The sequence below is a fragment of the Catharus ustulatus genome, chromosome Z (assembly GCF_009819885.2).
Source record: "Catharus ustulatus isolate bCatUst1 chromosome Z, bCatUst1.pri.v2, whole genome shotgun sequence".
Taxonomy (NCBI): domain Eukaryota; kingdom Metazoa; phylum Chordata; class Aves; order Passeriformes; family Turdidae; genus Catharus; species Catharus ustulatus.
In genome coordinates, this window is record NC_046262.2 from 20240611 (window position 1) to 20265185 (window position 24575).

General features: G+C 39.7%; 1 long non-coding RNA gene across 1 annotated transcript in view; it reads left to right on the forward strand.

Moving 5' to 3' along the window:
* The window catches only part of LOC117011082, a 28626-nt gene extending 5167 nt beyond the window's left edge, over window positions 1–23459 (forward strand). The window contains exons 3-4 of the long non-coding RNA XR_004420854.1: window positions 17846–17963; window positions 23273–23459. This is a non-coding gene — a long non-coding RNA (uncharacterized LOC117011082). The remainder of the gene's footprint in view (window positions 1–17845; window positions 17964–23272) is intronic.
* Window positions 23460–24575: the final 1116 nt, after the last annotated feature.

A 24575-nucleotide genomic window follows, 5' to 3' on the forward strand; every position in this document is an offset into this window, starting at 1 on the left:
TTTAGCAAGATGCTGCACATTTGCTGAAAGCATGTTTGCCTACTCACACTGTAAATAAACAGAGAACAACTTCTCTTGTGGCAGGAGAGCCTCACTTGAGCAAAGCTTTCTGCTAAGGGATCAGAAGAAGAAAAGAAAAAAAAGCAGTAAAAATGAGATAATGTTATTTTTTAATGGTAATACACAGGAGGAGGGCTATAATACTGTATTAAATATAATATCATAACAGATGAATTCACACCCCAACAGCAAAATATGGTTTTCTGTCTATGCAACTGATAAATGCTTTTTTTGGGTGGAACCTTTCCAAATACAAAATAACAATTTTACCTGAGAGGTTATTGCTTTGGTGTTGGAGGAAAGGGGATAAATCTTATGGATTTGCTTACCTTAGCAGGCTTTACCAGGCCTCGTTATTCAACTCTGCCGCTGAATATGGTCAATTCCATTAACCTCAAGTATCACCAATCCATCATATTGTGCATTCCACTGCGCTGCTGCTGTGGTGCTTCAGCAGTAATGTAGAAGCTGTTGGCAGAGCTGAAGTTCTGCTATTTAAACAAACACACCACAAGCTCCTGGAAAGCATCAGTATCAGAAACCTATACTTACTTTCCTGTATGCAATATTTTGTGTCATAAATTAGTAATTTTTTCATGTATGGGAAAGGTACGTGATGAAAAAAAACAAGATTTCATGGGTAAGATTTTGGTTTGGCTCTAAAAGTATTGAAACAACTTCTTTTTTAAATTAATTAATATTTAAAAAGGCAAATGTTATGCAAATTATATTGCAGAATATATGTACTTGGTTTAGGGATGATTTTTAGAGGGTCAGATATATTAGCTGATATAACTTCAACAGTTCAGGTGTTTCAGCTGGGTTTTTATTGTTTCTTTTCTTTCTATAGTGATGTAATGAACTCAGGAATTGATATTTTGGGACAAAAATCAAGCTCTGTGTTTCACATGAAGTATCACAGTTTGGGGTTTTAATTTCTAACAAATGGCATGACACTCAATCTTAAATTTGTTTCTCTTTCAAGACTGAATTATGTGAGTTCCACATATATCCTTGGACTAGAGTTATATGCATTAACAAGTATTTGCTGTGAGCAATGAGAGAAGGATTGCAGAGAGATATATACATGCTATATACATGCTATATATAGGATATATATATCCTATATATGCATAGGATTGCAGAGATATATACAGTAATTTTACAATTACAAGCTGCACCTGATTATAAGCCGCACTTCCGGGGTGTCGGCAACGTTTTGTTCTTCCTCCATATATAAACCACACCAGATTATGAACTTTCGTTCACAGCGAGGATCCGTGTGCAACTTTCACAATGTTGCCAATTAGTAACAGGATCGCGGGGTTTACTGGCTCGGCTCGGGGCTGGCGTGGGCTTGGCCCCCTCAGGGCTGCCGACAGTGCCGGGTGGCTGGGCTTACTCGCCCCCACCCGCCACCTGCACCGCCACCGCCACAGCGTTTGTTCGCTCTGGACCAATGCTCTGCCAGGCTTCCCCACTTCTGCCGGCCCCACCGCTGCCAGGCCCGGCCGGGCTACAGCTCGGCTTGGGGTTGCTGCAGGCTAGCACTTCCGGGTTGGCAACTTCCAGAACGTTGTTCATGTACAAACTGCTCCGGATTACAAGCCGCACTCCCAGGTTCGGATCAAAATTTTAGTCAAAATGGTGTGTCTTACAATCGTGGAATTACTGTACACATGCTATAGAATATATATGTTTGCAACACCACTGTGTTACCTGAGGTAGAATGAGTCATGCAAAAAGTGGAAAAACAAAGGCTCTGGAGAAACCTTCTAGCAGTCTCTCTGCACCTAAGATGGCCTGAAACAGCACTCTGGGGGCCTGGCCCTGTACCTCAAATATCCTGCAGAGCTGGCCTGGGGTGCTGCTTCATGTAGAACAGACGAGATATTAGAGGCTCTTATCCCAGGGTTGATATTCTGTTTTATTCTTAGGCTTCCATGTGGTCACAGCGGGAGATGAGGATAAAGAGGAAGTTTCAAACCCAGGCACAGGTTTTTCTATGGGTCAGGAAAGGGGAGGGGTCAGCCTTGGCTTCAGGCCAATCCCATCGCAGGGGTCAGTCCATTGGTCTTGCAGGGGTTATAGGGTTAAAGGGATGTACCATTCTTAAAACAGTAGGGTAGTGGGTTACAACAATGGCCTACAATAAAAGCTGGAAGAAGACCTTTAATATGGGCAGGCAGTGACAGGGCTAGGCATAACGGCTTTCAACTAGAAAGGGATAGGCTTAGATTAGATGTTAGGAAGAAATTCTTTAGTGAGGAGGGCAGTGAGGCACTGGCACAGGTTGCCCAGAGAAGCTGTGGATACCCCATCCCTGGCAGTGTTCAAAGCCAGGCTGGATGTCCCTGCCCATGGAAAGGGGAGTGGAAATAGATGATCTTTAAAGCCTACTCCAACCCAGACATATGATTCTATGAAATGCAACTTAAATTTCTAAGTTTAAGTTAACACTACCCTTTGCTTCAGGTCTCCTCCAGTGTCTGAGTTACTGCAGGGTCATTGTTTATCCCAGAAGTTTGGACAGAATATACTAAGAACATACAGTTGCTCTTGCTAGTAACTTCTGAAACCCTTGGTATATTTACAAATCTCATTTTTAGTCTTTAATTCCTGTTGTCAAGGATTTCCCATCTCACTGAGTTGCACAGCCTATTTGCACACAGTGTGTAAAAACAAATGATGAAAACTGTGTTAAAGAGATGAGCTGTCTTCTGTAATGGTAGAAGGTGTTTCTGCACACAATGAGAATACATGTCTGGGTTTTTCAAAAGAAGATTTCAGCACTTTGCTTAGACTGCTTGCAAATGACAGTCCTCTGAGCATTATTGAGGCAATAAGTAGGCTGAGAACAAAGCTTCAGGTAATTCTGGTGATAAATTTGAAGTAAAGATAAGGGGCTGTCTTGGGAGGAAGTAGGAAATATGTTTCTCTGGGGAAAATATTTGTGTCAGAGAAAGCATTAGGCCATGTGAACTAAGCTTTTTACCACTTGCATGCTCTTTTGAAAAATGTGTTCAAGAACAATAATCTGAAGGAAGCAGGTAGCATCCCACAGAACACAGGGGACATTCAGGAGTCTCTGCGCTATTCAGGAGGAATCTGTTTTGTGCAACAGTGTTGATAAACCCTGGATGAACAGTGGATGCCTGTAAAGTCTAAAATTGTCACAGATCAAAGAGGATGTGTTTATTAGGCAAAGCACTTTAGACCAAGATGTCAGGCGTTTTGTTCCCCTCTCACTCAAGGCACTCAGGAGTTCATTGCAACGGGGAAGAAGAAAAGGTTGTTGCAAAGGACAATGAGTTAATTTTCATTTTTAGAGACTCATGGATCACAATCCTGGGACTATATGTATGTATTTGTACAGCTTTGGAGCCAATACATGGCATGTCAGAAAAGAGTTTTGCTTTGCATAGTATTTTTTCCATCATAAGTTTAACAGTATTAAAACAAGAATTGTCTGAGTTTACTTGATTTTTGGCTATGACTTATATGACCAGCATTTTCAAAAGTGTGAATAGTTTCCTTGCATGCAATTACCTGCAATTACATGCAATTTGAAGTTGCAAAATTCTTATTACAGCCACAAAGAAAGAGGTGAGCCTTGTGGGCCTATAGAGTAGGTGCATAAATCAGAATTGGTCATTTTAGGTCCCCAGTAAGGGACAGTTTGAAATAATTCAAATTAATCAGATGCAAAGGTGATAGTTTCTCTTCATTAGCACAAATGTGTTTTGAGTTGAGGTTCTTTCTAAGGTTCTTTCATACATAAACTGGAATTTCCTGGGGCCAACATCCCTGAAACCTCTTTCCTTTGCCTTGAATCTTCTTTGCAAGGTATAGTACAGTAAAAATGGAAAAAGTAATCTCCATGCTGATGACAGGTCAAATAGCATGAAGGGTTTCACGGGTTGCAAAAACAGTTTTAATCTTTTTCAGTGAGCAAAAGCTGATGTTCATGTGTAGTAACTGGGAGGTTTTTATGTGCTTTTGGTGAGAATATGATAGCATTACAGAGTACTGTGGAAGGATGACAAAGCTGTATACAAAATATTCATAAAAATACGAAGACCGTCAGGTGTTTTGTAGGGAATGTTGGAATTTAAATGTGCTTATGAACAAAGACAAGACAGAAACAAAATGTGCTTTTTAAAAGAAAAAAAGAAATATCAATGGAAATGAAAAATTGCAGTTGAGATGGTGTAATTTGCCATCAGTTATTTATCTGGGCCAGTTTATTAATATAATTATTTAAAAATTATGAACAAGGCAGTTTTTGGACATTTGGAAGTTCAGCTGTTGTGTTGCCCTAGCACCTGTTCATAGGATGATTCTTCTCAAGGGTCAATCCTTTAAAAAACTTCGTAAACACTTTGGTCTTCTTACTGCTTACAGCTTTTCTATAATAATTACAATGTCTGTTTGTGCATATGTTGTGTGGGAGGTTCATAGCTGTTCCTCAATTACCTATTACGAATACTCCTATTTTTATATTATTGTATTTATTTGCTGGAGGTAATCCTGAAAGTTTCTAAACCATTTTCTCTGCCTTTGCTTTGTTCTGAATGTTTTTATGTTATGTATGTAAGAATAGGAGGCATAGAGCCTTAATAAATTGATTATCGGTCCTATTTTGGATCATCAAACCTCAGGAAAAGTCCTATTCATCATCTACAGTGTCTAGGGAATGGCATTAATGACTGCATAGTTTACATCATGTTCTGAGATTAATTTAGTTACTGCTGATGGTGCTGTTTTACAATAGCCTCCTTTTGACTAAAGGATTTCAGGGATCACTAAATTTCAAAAGGCAATACAAGGTCTGAAGGAACCAGAATCAGCTTTGTTGTTGTTGAACTTTATGTGCACATTGAGTTAAAATTGAACTGGGCTGATAAAATAGTAAAAATTAAATGCAGGTAAAAGAAGTTATAATGCAATTCTGTATTCTATATGTAGGGAAGGATTTCTGAAGAAAGAGGATATTAAAATGGAGATAAAAATTATACATGTCCTTTTGCTCTAGGTAATGTGGAATAGGAGAAAGCAGAAATTTTTAAGCTGCATCTGAGTAAAAAAAGGTAAAAAAGGAATTTTTCTTGTAGCAAATTGTATTGGGATTTGAGTTCTGTTTTTTCCTGACCACGCGGTTGTGTCAAATTTTAAGTAATTGTCCATATTTTCTGATCTATGTCTAGGTTAATTTCCTAAAATATTTAGTAAAGCTCACTAAATAAAAACTTGTGCTTTTTTGAAATATGGAAGCTGAGTGATGAACATTTGTCTCTGTGACAGACTAGTTTAGGTCAGCAGGAGTCAGGATTTAGCACCAAAACTTTCCAAGGAAGTCACAAAATATGCACAAGTGTGGTTTCTCTTGATTTTTTTCTAAAATAGAAATTACTCTCACAGCGTCTTATAATGTGGGGTAACTTTCATTTGTGGTTACTTCTTCACTCTGTAATGCTTTTGCCTGGATTTTTATTTTCTTACAATACCTTCACATACCAAATAATGCCTTGAAGGTTAAGGCTGAAGAAATTGTTTTCATGCTCCCTAGAGCCAGAGCAAGAAGCATTTTAGTTGGTTGAGTTATTTATAGAGAAACATATATACATTTCTCTCTCTCTCAAATTGTCTTGATTTTAAACACAATGTTCTATGAGTCAAAGGTATATAAAAAGGCAATTACAGAGATTGAATACTTTTCTACTATCTAGTTTATTTGATGACACAACATTTGATGATATATGGGGAATATTAGGAAAAAGAATTGTACAAGCCAGTGGTAAGTCCTCTGTTTTCTTCTATATTCATTTGTGCTGCTGAGTTCTGGTTGCATTTTGTCAAACCCACTTGGTTTGCAGCTGGAAAGGAATGGGTAGGTGTGAGACTACCAAACTAAATCTAGATGTTGCAGAAACCAGCACTGCAGATGGTACATCTCCTTACAAACACTTTGGCTTCTTTATGTTGAAGAGGGGGCTGTGCATGGAGGTAGAAAGTGTGAAGGCAACAGTGCAGTTGTCTAGGAAACAGGTTGTAAAGCTGGAAAGCAGGGGGAAAGTGTCAGGCTGATCCTGTCATACTATCTGTGCCTCCATACACCACCCTGGTTCAGCTGAAAGCTCATTTGATTGTTCTGTGTTTTGTGGGTTTTTCTTGCAAAAAAGCTTTGCTCCTACAGTGCTTCTGGTACAAGGGAGGGAGCGGGAATGGGTGGGGTGGGGCAGAACTCAGCTGTGGGTTTGTTGCCCCTCTGCTTTTAATATCCCTTCTAAATTTTCCTCTGTGGACCAGCATGGCTTGATGAGTACACCCAAGGTGTGGAGGGTTCCTGCTGAGATAGCTGATGTCCCAGACTGACTTCCCTTCTTCCAGGGGTTGTGCGGCTGTCCGCGGAGCAGGGAAGGCTGATGGCTTTGATGCCAGGGAGAGCTCCCAGAGCTCCTGGCTCTGAAGTCATCAAGGACAACTTTGGCTTTTGGATGGGTGGCTGTGATCAGCCACTGTGCTGAGTACATAGAGGGATAAAAATACCACTTACAGCTAGTATTCCTGTTTACTTCTAAAAGGCAATTTCTCTTTTAGGGCTGGAACTGCCTCTGTTCCTATATCCAGGAATAGGTCTCCCTGTCCCCACTTTTGCTTCCAAATACAGTCAGAAAAGTTTTCTGTTGCATTAGTTCATTTCCACATGTCTGACTACTGATACATCTGAAATTCATGTTGTGCTTGAAGAATTTAGGTGCAACAAAACTTGACTTCTGTACCACGAAAGGGCCCAATAGAGGAGCACCAGCTGTCATTCCTTTGTATTGTTGCTTTTGGAGAGAGGTAACAAGCAAGTCTTGTTAGACACAAGTATTTCTGGTTGTTAATGTGAAATTTAATGTGTTTCAGACTCAATGAGTAATGTATTCAGCCATTTGTTTGTGGGCTAATTGAGCCCATCTTTCAAATCATGGAGTGGTGGTTCCTCATTGTACTCCAGGTACCAGTTCTAACTCTCTCTAAGAACCGAAGCATCTGCATTCATTAAACATTTCAAGGGTTATGTTGACTTTACAGAAAAAATTGAAAATGAAAAATTAGGCTTGTTTTGTCTGATAATTGAATTTTGTTCCTATGAGGGTTGGTTCAGATCAAAGCTAGACATTTCCCACCAGGGAATTCTTAATATTGTGATACCTGCCTTAACACCCTGTATATCCAGTTTAGTTTTCTATAATTTTAATGTATCTGCATTGTCTGAATAACAGATTTATTAGGTATTTTTAGGTTGCTAGGCTCCTTCATTTTGAAGGTACATTTTGGCTCATGTAACTTACCAACTTCTTTTTCCTATCATTTATATGCAGGGTACATAATTTATAAATGAAAATAAAATTAAATACATAAGCTACAGATCTGAACAACCTACAGAAAGAAGTGTCTGGAGCTACACCTTATCTTTTTTTCAAATTACTAGTTTAAGGTCAGAAAGCATCAGCACAGAAAAGTCAAGTTCACTCAAAACAACTTTGAAGGATTTTTTTGTTCATCTTGAAATATAAACAATAATAATGATTTTTAAAAATGAAAATGTTCTGAGTCAATCATCCACTTTCCATTTTTCTGATAAACTGAGATTATAGTTATAAGGGAAAGCAGATAGTTCTTTACAGATAAGGTACAAAGAGTTTTCACTATGCCATGTCATTTCTCCTCAACTGACTCTGACCTCAAAGGTGAAGAAAAAACCTGAATAATAAAAGCAGTGAGAGGTAAAGGTGCAAAGTTCTACCAAGGATATTGAGTTTTCAGGGGAATTAGCTGGAAAGAGTGAATAGGACATTATAGCTCTAATCTCTGTGATTGTGGACTTTTGACTGCTGTTGCTTTGCTACCAGACTGAATAAGATTTTTGGTTCGGAGGTCTGGCATTTCTTGAGTCTTCTCTGCTCACAAACATGTTCTTCACTCATCTGTCTCAGCAGGAAGAGTAAGGGAGTATGAAATTGCCAACTACAAACACTGTTGTTAGATTACCCATTAGTGGTAACTCTGGGCTGTGCTTGAAAAACCAGTATGATTAAAAGGTATGTCTGCAGTAATACTTGTTTTTTATCCATCTATGAGCATCAAATCCTAAATTGGCATACCCATTTTTCAGATATGCTCATGAGTATGCATTTTGCTTTGTGATGATCAGTTTTCAGTTGTGAGAACTAGGCAAAGTGAATTTTATATAAATTTAGTTAAACATTATTTAATCACATCAATATCTAACTTCTTGTAAGTGCTAACTGGAATCAATTTGTCACCTGACCATCTTTTACTGGAGATATATATATAAATTTACAATGTTATTTGTGTCCATGCTTCTCAGATTTCTCTGAATATTTTCACTTTTAGCCAAGGTTGAGTTCATACTGATGACACAAACTGGGGGAGTGGCTGATACATCTGAAGGCTCTGCTCCCTTTCAACTGGACCTTGGTAGGCTGGAGAGCTGGACAGAAAGAACCTAATGAGGTTCAACAAGGGCAAGGGCAGGATCCTGCACCTGGGAGGAATAACCCCAAGTCCCAGCACAGGCTGGGCTGCCCCACTAAAGAGCAGCTCTGCAGAGAAGGACCTGGGAGTCTTGGTGGATCTCAAGGTGACAATGAGCCAGCAGTGAGTCCTTGTGGCCAGGAGGCCCAGTGGCATCCTGGTCTGCATGGGGAAGAGTGTGGCCAGCAGGTGAAGGGAGCTGATCCTCCCCCTGGCCCTGGTGAGGCCACAGCTGGAGTGCTGTGTCCAGTTCTGGGCACCTCAGTACCAGAGAGACAAGGAGCTCCTGGAGAGGGGCCAGTGAAGGGTCACAAAGATGATGAGGGGTCTGGAGCATCTCTTTTACGAGGAGAGACTGAGGGAGCTGGGCCTGTTTAGTCTAGAGAAGAGAAGACTGAGAGGAGATCTCATCAATGCATATACGTATCCCAGAGGTGAGTGCCAAGACTATGGAGCCCAGGCTGTTTCCAGTGGTGCCCAGACACTGGACGAGGAGCAATAATCATAAAGTAAAATACAAGAAGTTCCACCTCAATGTAGGGAAAAACTTCTCCTTATTGAGAGTGTAACAGAGCACTGGAACAGGCTGCCCAGGGAGACTGTGGAATCTCCCTCTCTTGAGAAATTCAAAACCCAGCTGGACATGTTCCTGTGTAACCTGCACTAGATGACCCTGCCTTGGCAGGGGTTTGGGTGAGATGATCTCCAGGGATCCCTTTCAACCCCAAATAATCTGTGATTCATCATGGCTGAAGGGAATGACTGCATGGATTTGCAAGGGTGACTTGGGCTTTGTTTGGAGAGAAAGAATTGTTCACAAGTTTGTGATGAGGTTTTGTTTCAATGAGTCCATCAGCTGTCCTCATATTACCCTCTACAAAAGTGTCATGACTCTACTTCCTTGACACAATGCCTTTCTCTACATTAATGAACTTAAAGTGTACAAGGCTAACTTCTTAGTCTGTGATTTTAATAATGTTCTTAAATTCAGAGTTCACCCTGCACGTAATGAGCAACTCTACTGGGCACCTTGCCTTGTGATAAGGAACGCATTTTTCCAGGCCATCTTACTGAGTGCTGTGGATGTAAATACTGAGATATGTGTCACTAGGCAGCCCTTACCGGCGTAATTTCATTCACATTAGCAGGATTGACTGAATGTTTAACACTGCAAAACACAAATATAAATAAGACTTGATGCAAGTGAACAAAAGTAATTCCAGTAATTTCATGACCATAAGGCGCACCGGACTATAAGGCGCACCTCCGGGAGTCGGCAAATGTCGCAACTTTGTACATTACATGAGGTGCACCGGACTATAAGGCACACTTTTTTTTTGCAGCAAGGATCCATGCCATGCGCAACAAAGTAACGAAGTAGTAATGCCTCCCTGCCCGCGCAGCTCCTGGTGCCTGGGGCTGCCCACGGCCACCCCCCCATCACTACTCAGCACTCCCGCGGCGCCGCCCCCCTCGCTGATCTCACTTCCGAGTTGGCAAATTTCTGAACTTGGTACATTATATAAGGCACACCGGACTATAAGGTGCACTTCCGGCTTTGGGCCAAAATTTTGGTCAAAAGGGTGTGCCTTATAGTCATGAAATTACTGTAATTAGGCTGAGTGGATGTTGTGGTAGAATATTAGGTAAACACTGTGTAGATTTTGTTTGTTTGGGGTTTTGTTTCTGGTTTTGATTTTTGTTTGTTTGGGTTTGTTTGGGCTTTTTTGGTTTTTTTGTTATATTTTTTGGTGGGTTTGTTTTGTTTTGTTTTTGTTTTATTTATTTATTTATTTGTAGATGTAGAATCAATTTTATTCATATGGGAGAAACTCGTAACTTAGGAAAAGAGATCAGGTACCTGAGAGGCAGTCCATACTGTTGTGACAACCTCCAGCAGTTCTTCAGCTGTGATGAAGACAGAGTTATTTAAAAAGTTCTCACCCCACTTAATAAAATTATTGATTGATATTACTGTCAGTTCTGGGATTTTAGCAGTAAAACTTTACTATCATCCAGTTGTACTTGGAGAGTTTTGTCCAAGTATTGATCCAACACTGTTAGTTTCCTGCTTTATGGCAGGACCCAGCTTAGGCTTTGCTCTCTTGGAAGGTGGAATGAAAAAAGGGAGGAGATGTTGGTCGGGAAATGGTGGCATTGGGAACTGAGCCACTGCCTTGATGGAGAGGGTAGGGAGAGATTAAAGGATTGAGAGCCTGTAGCCAGAGAGGATGGTGTTACCTCCACTCTGGTTACCACTATTCTTGAATTATAGAATAGAACCATTTGGAAAAGATTTCTGACATCATCAAGTCCAATCCTTAATGCAGTATCACCATATTCCCCTCTAAACCATGTCCCTAAGTGACACATCTACACATCTTTTAAAAACCCCCAGGGGAAGTAAGATTTTTAGACCTTCCCCTGAAATCTATCTCAAATGAATAATAGCACAATCTACACTGTGCACTTATATCCGTGGTATTGCCAAAATATAAATATTTTCCTTTGAGATTTTCTGTCTATGATTTCTGGTGAATTGAAATTAAAAGCTTGTATGAAGAAGAGAGAATAAACCATAAAGATCTAATTTGACACAACCAGGAGTTATTCAGCTGCAAGACATTAACCCCATTTTGGGCACCGCTCTTTGGAGATATACAGAACAAGCTCTGGAGGTAAACTGGAAAATAGTATTAGCTTCTTAGATTTTGAAACCCTTATTTTTTCACCTATTTGCAAATATTTTTTCATCTGCTGTGACTATTGTTAAAAAAAGTCAGGTATCTTCTTCAGCTGATATCAAACCTACCAGAGCCTTTCTTCCTATTTATGGCCTTTTTAAACTTACAGATGTAGAAATAATGCTTGGAAATATTAGTGTTTCAACATTTAGAGCATAAAATTATCTTGCTTAAAATAACAAAATACAAAAGCTAAAAGACTATTCCAGATGGGAAGATCATAAATTTTTCAACTCCTCAGTCAATACTATGATGCATAACCATTTATCTGCTTTAACATTTATTCGAAAAAAAAGTTAAATTCGGAACAGGACAAAATTATTTGTGCAGAAAAGAGAAGTGAAAATAATGCTATGACCATGGAACTACATGCTGCCTGGGTAGTTTGACCAGGATCCTGGTGGTAAAATATTGAAATACCCAAAGAAAATTTGGTCAAGCAGTCTTCTTATTTTCAAAGTGCCAGATTTCATCTTCTAGATTTCTTCTACAGCCACTGAGGGAACTGCAGATCTACTGTTTCTCTAATAAACCTACTTGGTCATACACCTTTTTGTTGTGCAACACCTCTCCTGTCCTGTCCTGTCCTGTCCTGTCCTGTCCTGTCCTGTCCTGTCCTGTCCTGCCCTGTCCTGTCCTGTCCTGTCCTGTCCTGTCCTCTCCCTCTCCCTCTCCCTCTCCCTCTCCCTCTCCCGCAGCTGCCAGGGCCATGAGTGGCCATCAGCACAGCAGATTTCGTGAGGCACAACAGCTGAAGTCTGTCCTTGCCATGGGTAACCTGCCTGTTACTAAGGGATTGTGCTTGGGATAAGCATGTAGAGTTTTGTACATCCATTTTCTTGATTTGCACAGGTGTCTTCATTGCAAGTTCTTCTAATACAGACCACACTTCAAAATTGTGCTGTATGGACACTGGTTAAAAATGCTACTGTTTCATGTATTTAATTTGATGTTCTTTTGAACCAACACTGGACCTTCATTACATAGGGAGTTATTGAAATGCAGCACTTGTCTTTGCTGTTTGGAACCTCCCACCGAACACACAATCTCTGGATTTAAGTGGATTTATTAGCACTGACTGAGACTTCACCTTTAAAAGAGATAGAATTATCAGTAGGTAAATTAATTTTCATCACTTCTGTACTTGATTTATGAATAGTAAGACCCATTGGCTTGGCAGAGTTTGCAAGACCATCTGTCTTTTTGTGATTATCTTCAGCTAAATGCTTTTCTGTGCTAAGGAATCAGACTTTGTGAACTGATCCAACTCTGCCAATAAATACTATAAATTTTGTTTGAACGCTGAAGAGGATGTCAACTGTGGATAGAGGTGATGTTCACTTCAGCAATGATTGGTTGAGAAGATGGGGTGATGTTTAACCTGTCCTTAGAAATCATACATAAGGCTGTGTGCTTGCTTTGTCTACCTGTTGGCCATCTTGGCCCTTCTGAATAGTGGTCCAAAAGCTGGAGCTCTGAAGATTTAGAAAGAAAAGAGATTTGTCTAACTCATTTTGGTTTTATTGTGGGTATGTCTTTCAACTATTGCTATATTTTCTTTTAATAATAGGTTTTAATAAGCATTTACCTACTTGTAGATTTAAGACATTACAAATCCCAGTTTCAGACCTAAGTTGACTTAATGTATCAACAAAATGTAGAATCATTTCTGAAAAAATCAGTGTAGTAATTACAGGTAGAATATCTACTTTGAAGAAGATTTAGTGCTATGAGTAATTCAGGAAGCAGCAACTTTGATGGCCTTGATCACTTCACTCAGAATGCCACAAGAATGACACCATGTGCCCAGGAGCATTGTCCAAACACTCCTTGAGCTCTGCCAGGCTGGTGCTATTGCCACTACCCAGGGGAGCCTGTTCCTCTACCACCCTCTGGGTGAAGAATTTTTCCTTAACATGCTTCAAAGCAGTTCAAAGGAGAGAACTATTTCTCTGTGTTTATGTGCACACCGGCTGAAGATTAAAAATCAGAATGGAAAATGCCATCAAAGTGCTAGTATTTCCTAATGAACCTTTAAGAATTAGACGCTGTAGATGCTATAAAATTCTCAGAAGGTGAAATTTCTAGACCTATATAGGAGGGGACTAACTTAGGGAACATTAACTTTCTGGAAAGACTCCCATGATCTTCTAAAGTCAGATGTTTTAGAGGATTAGTACACCAGAAATAATCTTTAAAATGGGAAATTTTCTTGTGACACTACGAATGTGAGTAATATGTATTGCTGTACATATTCCTCAATTGTTCTTGAGGAAGAGCAAAACTTTGCAGGACTTTTTGGCTTGGCTGCTTGTGGATTAGCTGTTCATTATTTTAAACTGTTCCAGCTCAGTATTTGGGCTTGTTTTTAAGGACTGGACATCTTCAATAATAACTTTTTAGTTTTGAAAAATAAATTTGTGTGGGGAAAGATACATCTCCTATGTTTAAGACCTTTCTTACTGGAAATTGTTATGATAGTAAATTTATATCAAATAATCTTCATGTGTTACTGTATTCAGTAATATTTTTTCTCTTACAACCCTCTAGTTGCTGCACAGCAGTGGAATAAACAGGACCAATCCCCAGAGGCTTGTATTTTCAGAACATACTGTCTTTTGTAAGAAAGTTTGCATTTGAGATATCAGAAGTTACTAATGGTTTTTCAGACATTCTCTGACCATTCCTTTGAAGAAACACTGTCACATTTTCTTTTTGTACACCTCACAGCTTTACATTTCTCCTAGATTCTACTGTAAGGCCTTTTCTGGATTCGAGTGCTCTGGGCTCACTTTACACCTAGTTATTCCAGCACCTGAGGAGTGAGTGGAAGCAGCTGGAAGGAGAGCTGCAAAGTGTAACTGACTGAGGCACAGCAAAGACAGCTTTTAGCAGAAGGAGCCCTGAATCTGACCTGCCTCACTAAAATACTGAAATGAGGTGTTTTACAAAGGGAAAGACTGAAGGGAAAACTGACGGGTAGATAATTCTTATTCAAATTGTTACTACATATTTCACAGAGTACGTTAGATTATTAAAAAAATCCAAAACAACAGAAAACCAAATCAAGGAAAAACCTCACAACCACTAATAACACCAATAAAAAAATCACCATTGCATACCCAAGCTAAACCAACCAACCAACTAACCAATCAACACCCTGCCCCCAAAACAAACAAAAACCACAACCCCAAAAATACCCCGAACAAAAAAAAAAACAGACAAAGAAAGCAAAAGATGGGATAGAGCTATGACCTAGGACAAATCATCTTACCCCAATGGCTTACTTTCTTAGTTTAAACAGAGATATTTTTGACTTTGGAGATTTTAAATGTGCAGCTGTTAAAAATTGAACAGCACAAAGGAAGTTTTTTTTCAGTTGGAAAGTTGGTATAATCAGAAAAAATTCCCACATGTATAATTTTAAATACAAGATCATTCTTTTCCAAGGCTCTTTCCTGACTGTCCTTTGCTTTAGCATTACTGGCACCCTGGATGATCACACCTGCTGCTCCCTCCAATTCTGTTTTGGCTTCTACATTATGAAAGCTTACTTTCTTTTCTCAGTTTCCTCAGTCCTAAACACTTACATAATATAGACAATTATATTTTCCTGATGTAAAACTACTGTAAGACAAGCATAGGATTATATGCTATATATAATCTTGTTGGAATGGGGAAAGTTATGGGGTGAATGAGCTGTTAACTGGGTGTTTGATGCAGTACTTCATTCTACAACACTGGGTAATACAGGGGGATTACAGTTGCTTATTCTTAAGGCTAAATGTATCTTTTTTTCTTTAATGCTAATGAAAAGACAAAGTACCTGGGCTCAAAGACTACCACGAGAAAGAAGCATGCAGATTTGACGTGTGATTTCCATTTGCTGTTGCCCCAATGCACTCTTGTTTGAAGATATTCTTCACATTCCCACATCAGGAATTAATCACAGCCATTTGATTTTGTATACTGGCTGCTAAATAATTTATCCCCACTTAGCCATTCACTCCCAGCATCAAACTACCCATTCCAGACATTGAAGTGGGGCGTATAATTTTTATGACTGATGTCTATACCATATGTCCAGGGAGTCAGCTGAAGGTGGTTGGATTTTTATTGGAAATGAAATAAAATTACACAGCTACACTATTTATAAAGGCTCCTAAAAGTTTGGTCTCAGCAGAGGCTATTCAGAAGAAGTATAGACCTACAGAGATGTTTAAATAGTAATCAGAGATTGATGGCTGTTGAGATTGTGAACAAAGAAAAAGCTTTATTGCTTCTGGTTTTGTTTTTCGCCAGAAATATAGATGCCTTTTCACAGAGATGTTTCTCTAGATACTTGACCTCTTTGAATTTAAAGAAAATAACAGAGAAAGTAAGAAATCTTACCATGCTGAAGGACTAATATAAACACTTGAAATTAGGGAGGAACATAAAGTAATGTCAGCATTCAGGATTAGTAAATAATGTCAATGTTATGGTACTCAGTTAAAGCTGAACTGCTTTCATCATTGCTTAAATCCAAAATTGTAAATGCTCTAAATTAGTAAATCAAAATTCACACCAAAGTAACTCCCATCTTGATTCTTGTTCCTTCAATTCTTTCTGATCACTCAGGTCATAATTTTGATTCTTGCTCTGGTCTTTTTTATTAGTGGAAAATAAAATGTTTTGTACCATCATATTCACTTCAACTGCATCAGATTATGAAATATAAAATACTTGTTTGTGATGCCACTTCATTTTAAAAGATCTTTTTTCATAATTTGGAATAGCTGTTTTATTCCACCTTTGAATTAGTTTCTTTATAATGACAACAACAACAACAAAATTCAACAGATCATTAGTTATTTGAAAGAAAAATATGTGGGTGAAAAACAATTTTTTTTTTCTGTGGAAATATTGTTTTGTTCAGAAATTTGCATTTCTATTTCAGTTACGGAACTTCATTTGTAGAAAAAGGCTTCTGATGTTTAGCTGGATGACTAAACCAATGGATTAGTCTATCCTAATGAGAAAACAATGATGTTTTCTGAGATGTTTGGCTCTCCAATAATGACCACTGGGTGCTTAGGACTCTGACAATGAATGTATCTTATTTAAGTTACTAAACAGCATGTTTTGATAAGGAATCAACCTTTGATAATGGGTAATACAACTTATGGTGGTTCAGTCCTGTGACTGGAGCACTTGGCAAACATCAGCTTTCCTGTATATATGCTTTCAGAGGAACACTGCAAGATAATTTATTTGAGTAAGTAGGTCTGTCAATATAAGCAAAAACTAATGCTATATGCTCAAGTATCTGTGTACCTTGGCAGTTCTTTACTCAAAATGTTAGCAGAAGACTGGGGCTGGTATTGTTGCTTGAGCTGTGTGAGAGGGAACGTGTAACACTGGGACTTGCCACAGCCTCTGGCTGCAGTTCTGGTCTCTGGCAGCATCACCAGGGCTGTCTGTTGTACGTGAACTCTTTCCCTCCAGCAGCATCATAAGGCATTTACCTCTGCCTGAGGAACAAGCCAGTGCCTCTATGTTATCTAAACCCCATTTCAGTCTCACAGAATGGATGTATTAACAGCAATGTTATGCAGAATCATGCTCTTAACTTTCTTGCTGCCAGACTTTGTATCAGTGTAAACAAAATTGACTTTAACTGAGTGCATAATTACATTGAATAGTGATATCTGTGCCTGCCTGGGACTGAACCAAGTGGGAAAAGTACTGCAGAGGCTATAATCCAGACTGCTCTTCTCCCATTTATGTGGATTGTGTAAAGAGTTGGTGTGTTTAAGAGATGAAAGCTATTTACCCCAAACGGAAACAAAGAAAATGTTAATACTTAGTTTGAACACCAAGCCTTCCAATGTAGACCATAGTATTTCGTGCATAAAGTGTACTCTGGCAAAGGTCCACAGTAAGCTTTGAGAGTGAGTGGTACTGCCACATTGACATGTACTGCGCTATGCAGTGCCCATGTCTTTCTGGTTGTTCTTTTGCATCTAAGAAGTGGCTACTGAAAAAAAATTGCAACTAAGAAACATGTGACATGTTTGAAATAATACTCCTTCTCCAAAATTCCTCATCAGTAGCTTTCCAGTTGCATGATCCTCTGACTTCCTTTTGAATAAAATGTGAAATATTCCTGGCACAGTCCACACCATGTCTAAATAGATGTAGGCAACACACGTTCAGTAGAACACTTTTTTTTTGTTTGTTCATATGCTCCCCATGCTGGTATACAAAAATATTTACACTTTTGATTAATGAAAATGAAAAGAATTTGTTTGCATGTAGAGTTGTTGTAATTCACTATCATAGATGTATTGAAAATGGTAGATTCCTTGACCCCTGTAAATGTCCCTTGGTCTGACCCTCTCCCCTCTCCCATGCTTAGCTGACAGGGATCCAATTTGGGTTTGTTTAAAAAGCTAGCTATGAATTATACTGTGTGATCAAATCAATAATCCATCTGTATTTATTATTGACAGATTTCTATTAAATACCTCATGACCACAATTCTGGGCTCTAGCATGCTTTGAAGAACAATGGCACATAGGAAAAAAATCCCCTTCAAGGTGTTATAAAACATTTGCCTTTGCATAACAGGTATGGAATTCCAAATATCTTTCACGTGAGTTTTTTGATGGAGGCCTAAAGAAACCAAGTTGTGTCTACTTTTTTGGATAGGGAAAGCCCCATCCACAGAAGATGATTGTATTCTCATCAGTGCACAAATTTCAAGTTTTGTGGATAGTTAGTTCAAAATTGGCAATGTAATGGTATACCAGAGGTTAGGAAACCTCAAGTGATTTTCAGTTGTGCATAACTACTCAAATTGTGTATATTTTTTTGCAAACTAAGCATCTCTAGGTTAGGGAGCAAGTTAGGATTCTAAGATGCCTCTTGGAATCTGCAGTCAAACACTAAATAGTTCTGTTATTGCCAAATTAATCCTATGGTAATAAAAATTATTAAGATGAGCCTTCAAGATGAGCAGTAAGAGTGTCTGATAAATAACTGTGCAGAGGATACAATACTGTACAAAAAAGGTACACAACATTACATGTTAAAAATAAATCTGAAACACACAGTGATTATGAAAATTACAGTTAATACATGTAGATATGTATATACAATATAGATAATTCATGCAGTAAATCTCCAAACTATCTAATAGTGAGTGCATTTGTTTGTTATTGAATTCCTTTTTTGCATAAAAGGAATACTCCATACTCAATTCATCTAGGAGCATCAATGTTTTTGCTTCATTACTGTTGCACTACAAAAGGTGTTAGCAGGAGGCAGATGAGTATGAAAATGGATCAACTGAGAAGAACTTTCTTTGCTTCTAAAGACAATACGTACAACTTATAAAGTTAAATTATTTTATGTATAGTTTTATTTATTTGCTTGCTTTACTTGAATCATGCATCAAGCATCATTCTTCTTTATTTCAAGGATGACCTGCAAGGAAAATGGTAATTGATGTTATATAATTTTCAGTTTCTTTTTAAATTTTTATAGGAAAACCAAATATTTTTGATAATACAACTTTTGGGCTGAGATTCAGATTCTCCCTGGCTGGAAGATGCCGACCTTGAGGAATGCTTGAAATTATGACAATAATGAAACAAAACTTGTAGAATTTCTAGGGTAAAGGCCAAATTAAATTAGTCAGTTCTCTCTGCTAAAAGTGTCAGGAAATAAGAGAGAGTCAGTTTTTTAAAAAAAAAAAAAAAGGCATTTTATAATTTTATAAAACCTTACTTGAAAAGTGATTGAAATATCATTCTGCGAGGTCTTCAAAGATTTGAAGACCAATGGGAGCCAGATGCAAGTGCAAGACAAGAGATGTGGGCACAAATGAAAAATTCCTTGAAGATCACTTGAACATCTAAGTGTTTAGTTGTGAGAAAAAAAGATGCTTAACAAATCCTTTCCAGAAGTAAAACCAAAAATTATTTTATTAATATACAGTTATTATTTTTGGTACAGACTCTTCAGAAATTTATAAGTAATAATTTTAAACCTTTTGGGGATAACTTCTGACCTCACATTCACAAATGCACCTCTCAAGAAAGGGTAAATGACCTCCATTCTTCCAAAACAGAGGTTTGATCCCAAGTGCTGAGCTCATTTTAGTTGACTCATTGACTGAGTGAGATAATTGGCATACGTAAATATAATGCATTGTTTAATTACAGTAATTTCACGAATACAAGCCGCACCAATTTGACCAAAAGTTTGGTGGAAACCCAGAAGTGCGGCTAATATTCGAGGGCGGCTAATACATGAACAATATTCTAAAAGCTGCCAACACGGAAGTGAGAGCCCACGGCAGCCCCAAGCCAAGCTGGAGCCCGGCCGGCCCCGGCTGAGGTGGGAAAGCCTGGCAGAGGCGGGGCCAGCAGTGTCGGGGGCGGGCGGCAGAGCCTGGGTGAGCAGGGCGGGGCAGGGGGGGCGGCAGAGCCCGGGCCAGCAGGGCGGGGAGCCCGGGAGAACTGGGGCTAGCAGTGCAGGGGAGCATGGCAGAAGCAGGAAGGCCGGCGGGTGGGGCTGCCTGGCAGTGGGGGAAGCCCAGCAGAATCGGGGCCAGCAGCGTGGGGGAGCCCGGCGGTGCGGGGGCCTGCAGTGCCGGCCAGGGCGAGCAAACGCAGCGGCGGTGCAGATGGGAGGGGGCGGCCGGCGAGCCTGGTGGCGGCCGCCCCACCGGCAGAGCCTGGCAGCGGCTGCAGCCCTACCGACCGGGCGAGCAAACATGACGCGGGGTGGCCGGCGTGCCGGGCAGCGGCGGCAGCAGCTGGCCCACCGGCAGGGTGAGTAAACGCAGCGGCGGGGCGGCCGGTGTACCTGCCAGCGGCGGCGGCGGCTGGCCCACCGGCAGGACGAGCAAACACGGCAGCGGGGCGGTGCTGACGGGAGAAGGGGGGCCAGTGAGCCCGGCGGCGGCTGCAGCACCACCCGACCGGCCCCATCGGCAACCATGAGCGGGCCGAGCCTGCCTGGCCCCGCCCCGAGCCAGTAAACCCCGCTATGCCGCGATCCTGTTACTAATTGGCCAATTTGTGAAAGCTGCGCACGGATTCTCGCTACGAACGAAAGTGCGGCTAATATTCGGGGTGCGGCTTATCTATTGATAAAGACAGCAACATTGTCGAGGCACCGGAAGTGCGGCTTATAGTCCGTGCGGCTTTTATTCGTGAAACTACTGTATGCCAAATTGACCACAGTTCAAAAGTACTCACAGAACAGAACTTCAAAGGAAATGCTTCATCAAAGCAAGAATATATGGGGGAGAGATTTCAGAATTTTTTGGTGTCAGAATTCATGTCACTGGCAAAAACGAGAAGATGTCAGTGTTCTTCATACAAAGATATTGAAAGGAGGGTTCCGGTGTATATAGAGCATTGTTTGGCTGTATTATTAAAGACCTTGGCTTGCTTGAAAAATGATCTCTGATGTTTCATTTTCTTATGATCTATGCACTGAATAGAAATCTCTTCATGGACTAGTACTCTTAATGAAGGTCCTAAATATATGGTACCTGAATATATTAAAGAAGATTATCGTAATAATGGGGCATGAAAAAAGGAACAAGAACTTTTTAAAACCTGAATTGGTACATGGCCTCTTGGTTGAAAAAGCAGTGTTATGTAAGTGATTGCCACCACTGCAATATACTAAAGGAAAATAAAAGGACTAAAGCTTCAGTATTTCTTCATCCTGAAAATCTGTGTGATTAAATCCTCAAAGACTCAATCTCACTTCTCACTTTTTGTGGTGAAAATTGAGTCAGTTCTCTTTTCCTTAAGAGAGTTCCTCTGCACTGGGTAAAGTCAGAAATTTGAAGCCTGAGGGTGGTTACGCTTATGTCACTTAAACCTAATTTATCTTGGCAATGATCTGATAGGGCCAGGAGCATAGAGGTTAACTGTTTCCTAAAGGACATCTACAGAATCACTGGAGTAGTATTATCCCCATTTAAAAAAACCCAAACCCAACAGACAAGCAGCAACCCCTAACCAAAAACCCCTCAAAATCCAACACAAACCCTCACAGACAAAAGACCACATGAACCTGGTATAATAACATCCTAGCTGGATACTTTTCCAGAACTTTGTATTGGTGCAGAGTGACTCACAGTTTTGTTCTCCCCACTTTTGAATACCATGACTGCCATGTGACGTGACCACATTTATAAAGGAAAAATTACTTTTTGCCAGATCTTCATTGTAGGGAAAGGAACTATTTCCTGTATCCAAGTGGAAATATTTTTACAGCTGGTTTTTCATGTTCATCATCTTGCCAATAACTCATTTTTCATTAGCTTGTAGGGTAAATTAATACTTTTCTTGCTTTCTGGCTTTCATGTACACACAGCCCAGCAGTGCTGTGCAACTGATGGATTGCCAGGACTGTTGGAACCATGCTTAGAGGAAGACATTTAAGCTCCCTTCCCCAAGCTGTTTTCATCCAGCAAGAAGAGTTCTTAAAATCTAGTTTTGTGGTGGCGAAGTGAGCAACTTTGCTTTCCAAGGTCCATGAAACCATTATCCTGGAAAATAGTTATTAAAGAATAAAAATCATGACACAGGATTAAATTAATGGTCTGTTTTCTGTAATTTACTACAAATTAGGCGTAATCATATCCCTCCAGGGTTCAAGAAGATTAAATCTTTCCTGACTGTTAGACCAGCAACAGGTACACTCTGGCTGAGATAAGAGAGAAAATTTTAAGAAATGGCTTTGTAATTTTCTTTCCAGATTTACAATTTTATTTATATTTTATGATACAAAATTAGTGTATTTAATCCACTTATTTTATTTTGAAATTGATTGCTAAATCAGAAGCTTTCTGCAGAACATAGTATGGTAACAAACCGGGGAATCTTGTCCAGCCTTTGTGAAAGGTAAACTGAGAGAGCACACATGTCTTTTCATGCAGTAGCTGCACCCACAGTCTGTAAAGTTAAACCCAAGGCGCTGAGCAGTGTGCTACGGTGAGATGCTGCTCAGTGGAGTTCACCTCTGGGCCTCTAGCTTGGTGTGTACATAACTCAGTCTTTGATTTTGGGGGGATTTTTTTAACAGCTTATTATTCATTTAGAAGCATTCATCTTCCAAAGGAGACTTTCCAAGTCCATTTTTCAAGGATAGAATTTCTTTAATTCCACTTTGCATTTAGGTATCTGAGAAGTTTTGGTAAGGAGAGAGGGGAACTCTGTGCTGAGCAAACAAGGGAGTTGGTTCTATGGTGAAACAAGGCACTGCTTGCTAAAAGGTTGCTGAGATCAGTAGACAGCTGAAGTGGTCAGCACTCAGAAGATGATTTGCACTCTAGAAAATAATTTGGCTTTCTTAATTTTTCTGAAGAAGTTAAGGAGCCTTATTATAATATCTTAAGTGATTAAAATACATAGAATTGTTAAACAAACCTCTACTTCTCCATGTGTTTTCTTTTAAAATAAAGTACTACTGTACCTTTCAGTGAACATCTTCAGGAGGAAAGCAATTACATTCCAAAATCTTTAACAAAGTTCATGCAAAAATTATGAAAAAAAAAAAAAGTAATTTCCTTGAAGCTTCACTCGTAAATGCTGTACATGGTCTAGTTGCTTCTGTCATCATGATACTCAGTGAACACTTCAAGGAATAAAAAACATGTGTTTGGTGGAGAAATATGCAGAAAGACTCTGTAAGAGTCTCTGAATGCAAGCTTTCTTCAAAAGAACATGGATATGAGCCAGTATACAGAAAAAAAGCTGCATTTAATGGCAAGAAAATTCTCTGTCTGGGTGCAATCTAATGATATTTCACAGTGATGCCAATAGCTTAGTACAGACTGCACTGTCTATTCAGAAGTGCTTAGCTGTTCTCTTGTTTTTCTAACTTTCATCTTTTCTTCATTCCTCTAGGACTTCATTGCAGCTCACAATGGATCAGACTGTCAGATTATGAACTTTGTTTTGGAGACTATGTGCCATTGTATGTGTGCATGGTATTTAACATACTAGGAGTTAAGCCCCATACTTTCATGGACAGCTGCAAATGTTTCACATTATTTCAGCAGCAGAAATTTGTAATAAACTTTGTTGACTAGAATTAAGAATCACTGTGCATAAACATGTACAAATGTTTAATGTACATCTCACATGCTTCAATTTGCACTGTGGTTTGGAGAGGGTCTGACTGTTCAGAAACAGCTTATAAGGGTGGATAGTCCTCAGTACGTGCTAAAGGTATACATTCCTATGGGACTGTAACTTCTGAAATTAGGTAAGATCAGTTTCTCTAGCACACAAAAAGACAATCTTAGGCAACTGAAGAACTGTTATTCCTTTTTTTCTCTGCCCCACGTTGGGCGCCAAGATATGTCCTGGTTTAGGGGACAGTATTGTCAGGAAAAAAAAAAAAAGCAAGACCTTTCTCCCAAAATGGAGAGTGACAATCCCCTCCCTCCCTTAATTTGGAAATTAAGGGACTCTGAGGCAAAAGGCATGGGTTTATGAATAACAGTTCTTTACTGATATATCTACAAGACAAAACAAGAACAACATTAGCTATGAACAGATCAGTGACAAAACAGAACAAAACTCAGTCTCAGTCCTTTTTCCAATCAGGCGCCCTCCTTCTCCACACGGTCCCAGTGGAGCCGGGGCGGAGTGGCTTTATTCTCAGTGGCAGCAACTGCAGGCGCAGGCAGGTGGCAGAGGCAGTGGGGGTCCCAGGTGGGAGAAGGGTGAAGGAAAAGAAACCTCCGCTCACTGTTTGCGTCCCGGTTCTCAGCGCTGTTCTCAGAAGCAGGAAGCTGTAGCAGTGTCGGAGTGCAGGGCCTGGTCACACCACAGAGAAAAAAGAACTTCTCTCCTTCGCGTTTGGGCCAGTGAGCGTGAGTGTCCCCTTGCAAGGACAAAGCTATTTTTCGAACACATATAAATTATATATGTTCCTTTTCCGGGTTAAGTAAAGGTGGCCCGTCCACCTTGGACAAATCCGGTAAAATTGGTCCAAATCGGGTGGTAATTGACGCGTTATGAATTTAAAAGTCCTGTCCCTACTCACTATCTGCTACCTAACTGGCTTGTGGCTACCCTACGTCCCTAGCTACCGTCTTAGTTTATTAAATATAACAATAAAACCAAACGATCATACTAATAAATGAATACAAACATACAAAAATGCTAAAATACTATCATAGACTACAAAGGCTTCCCAAAA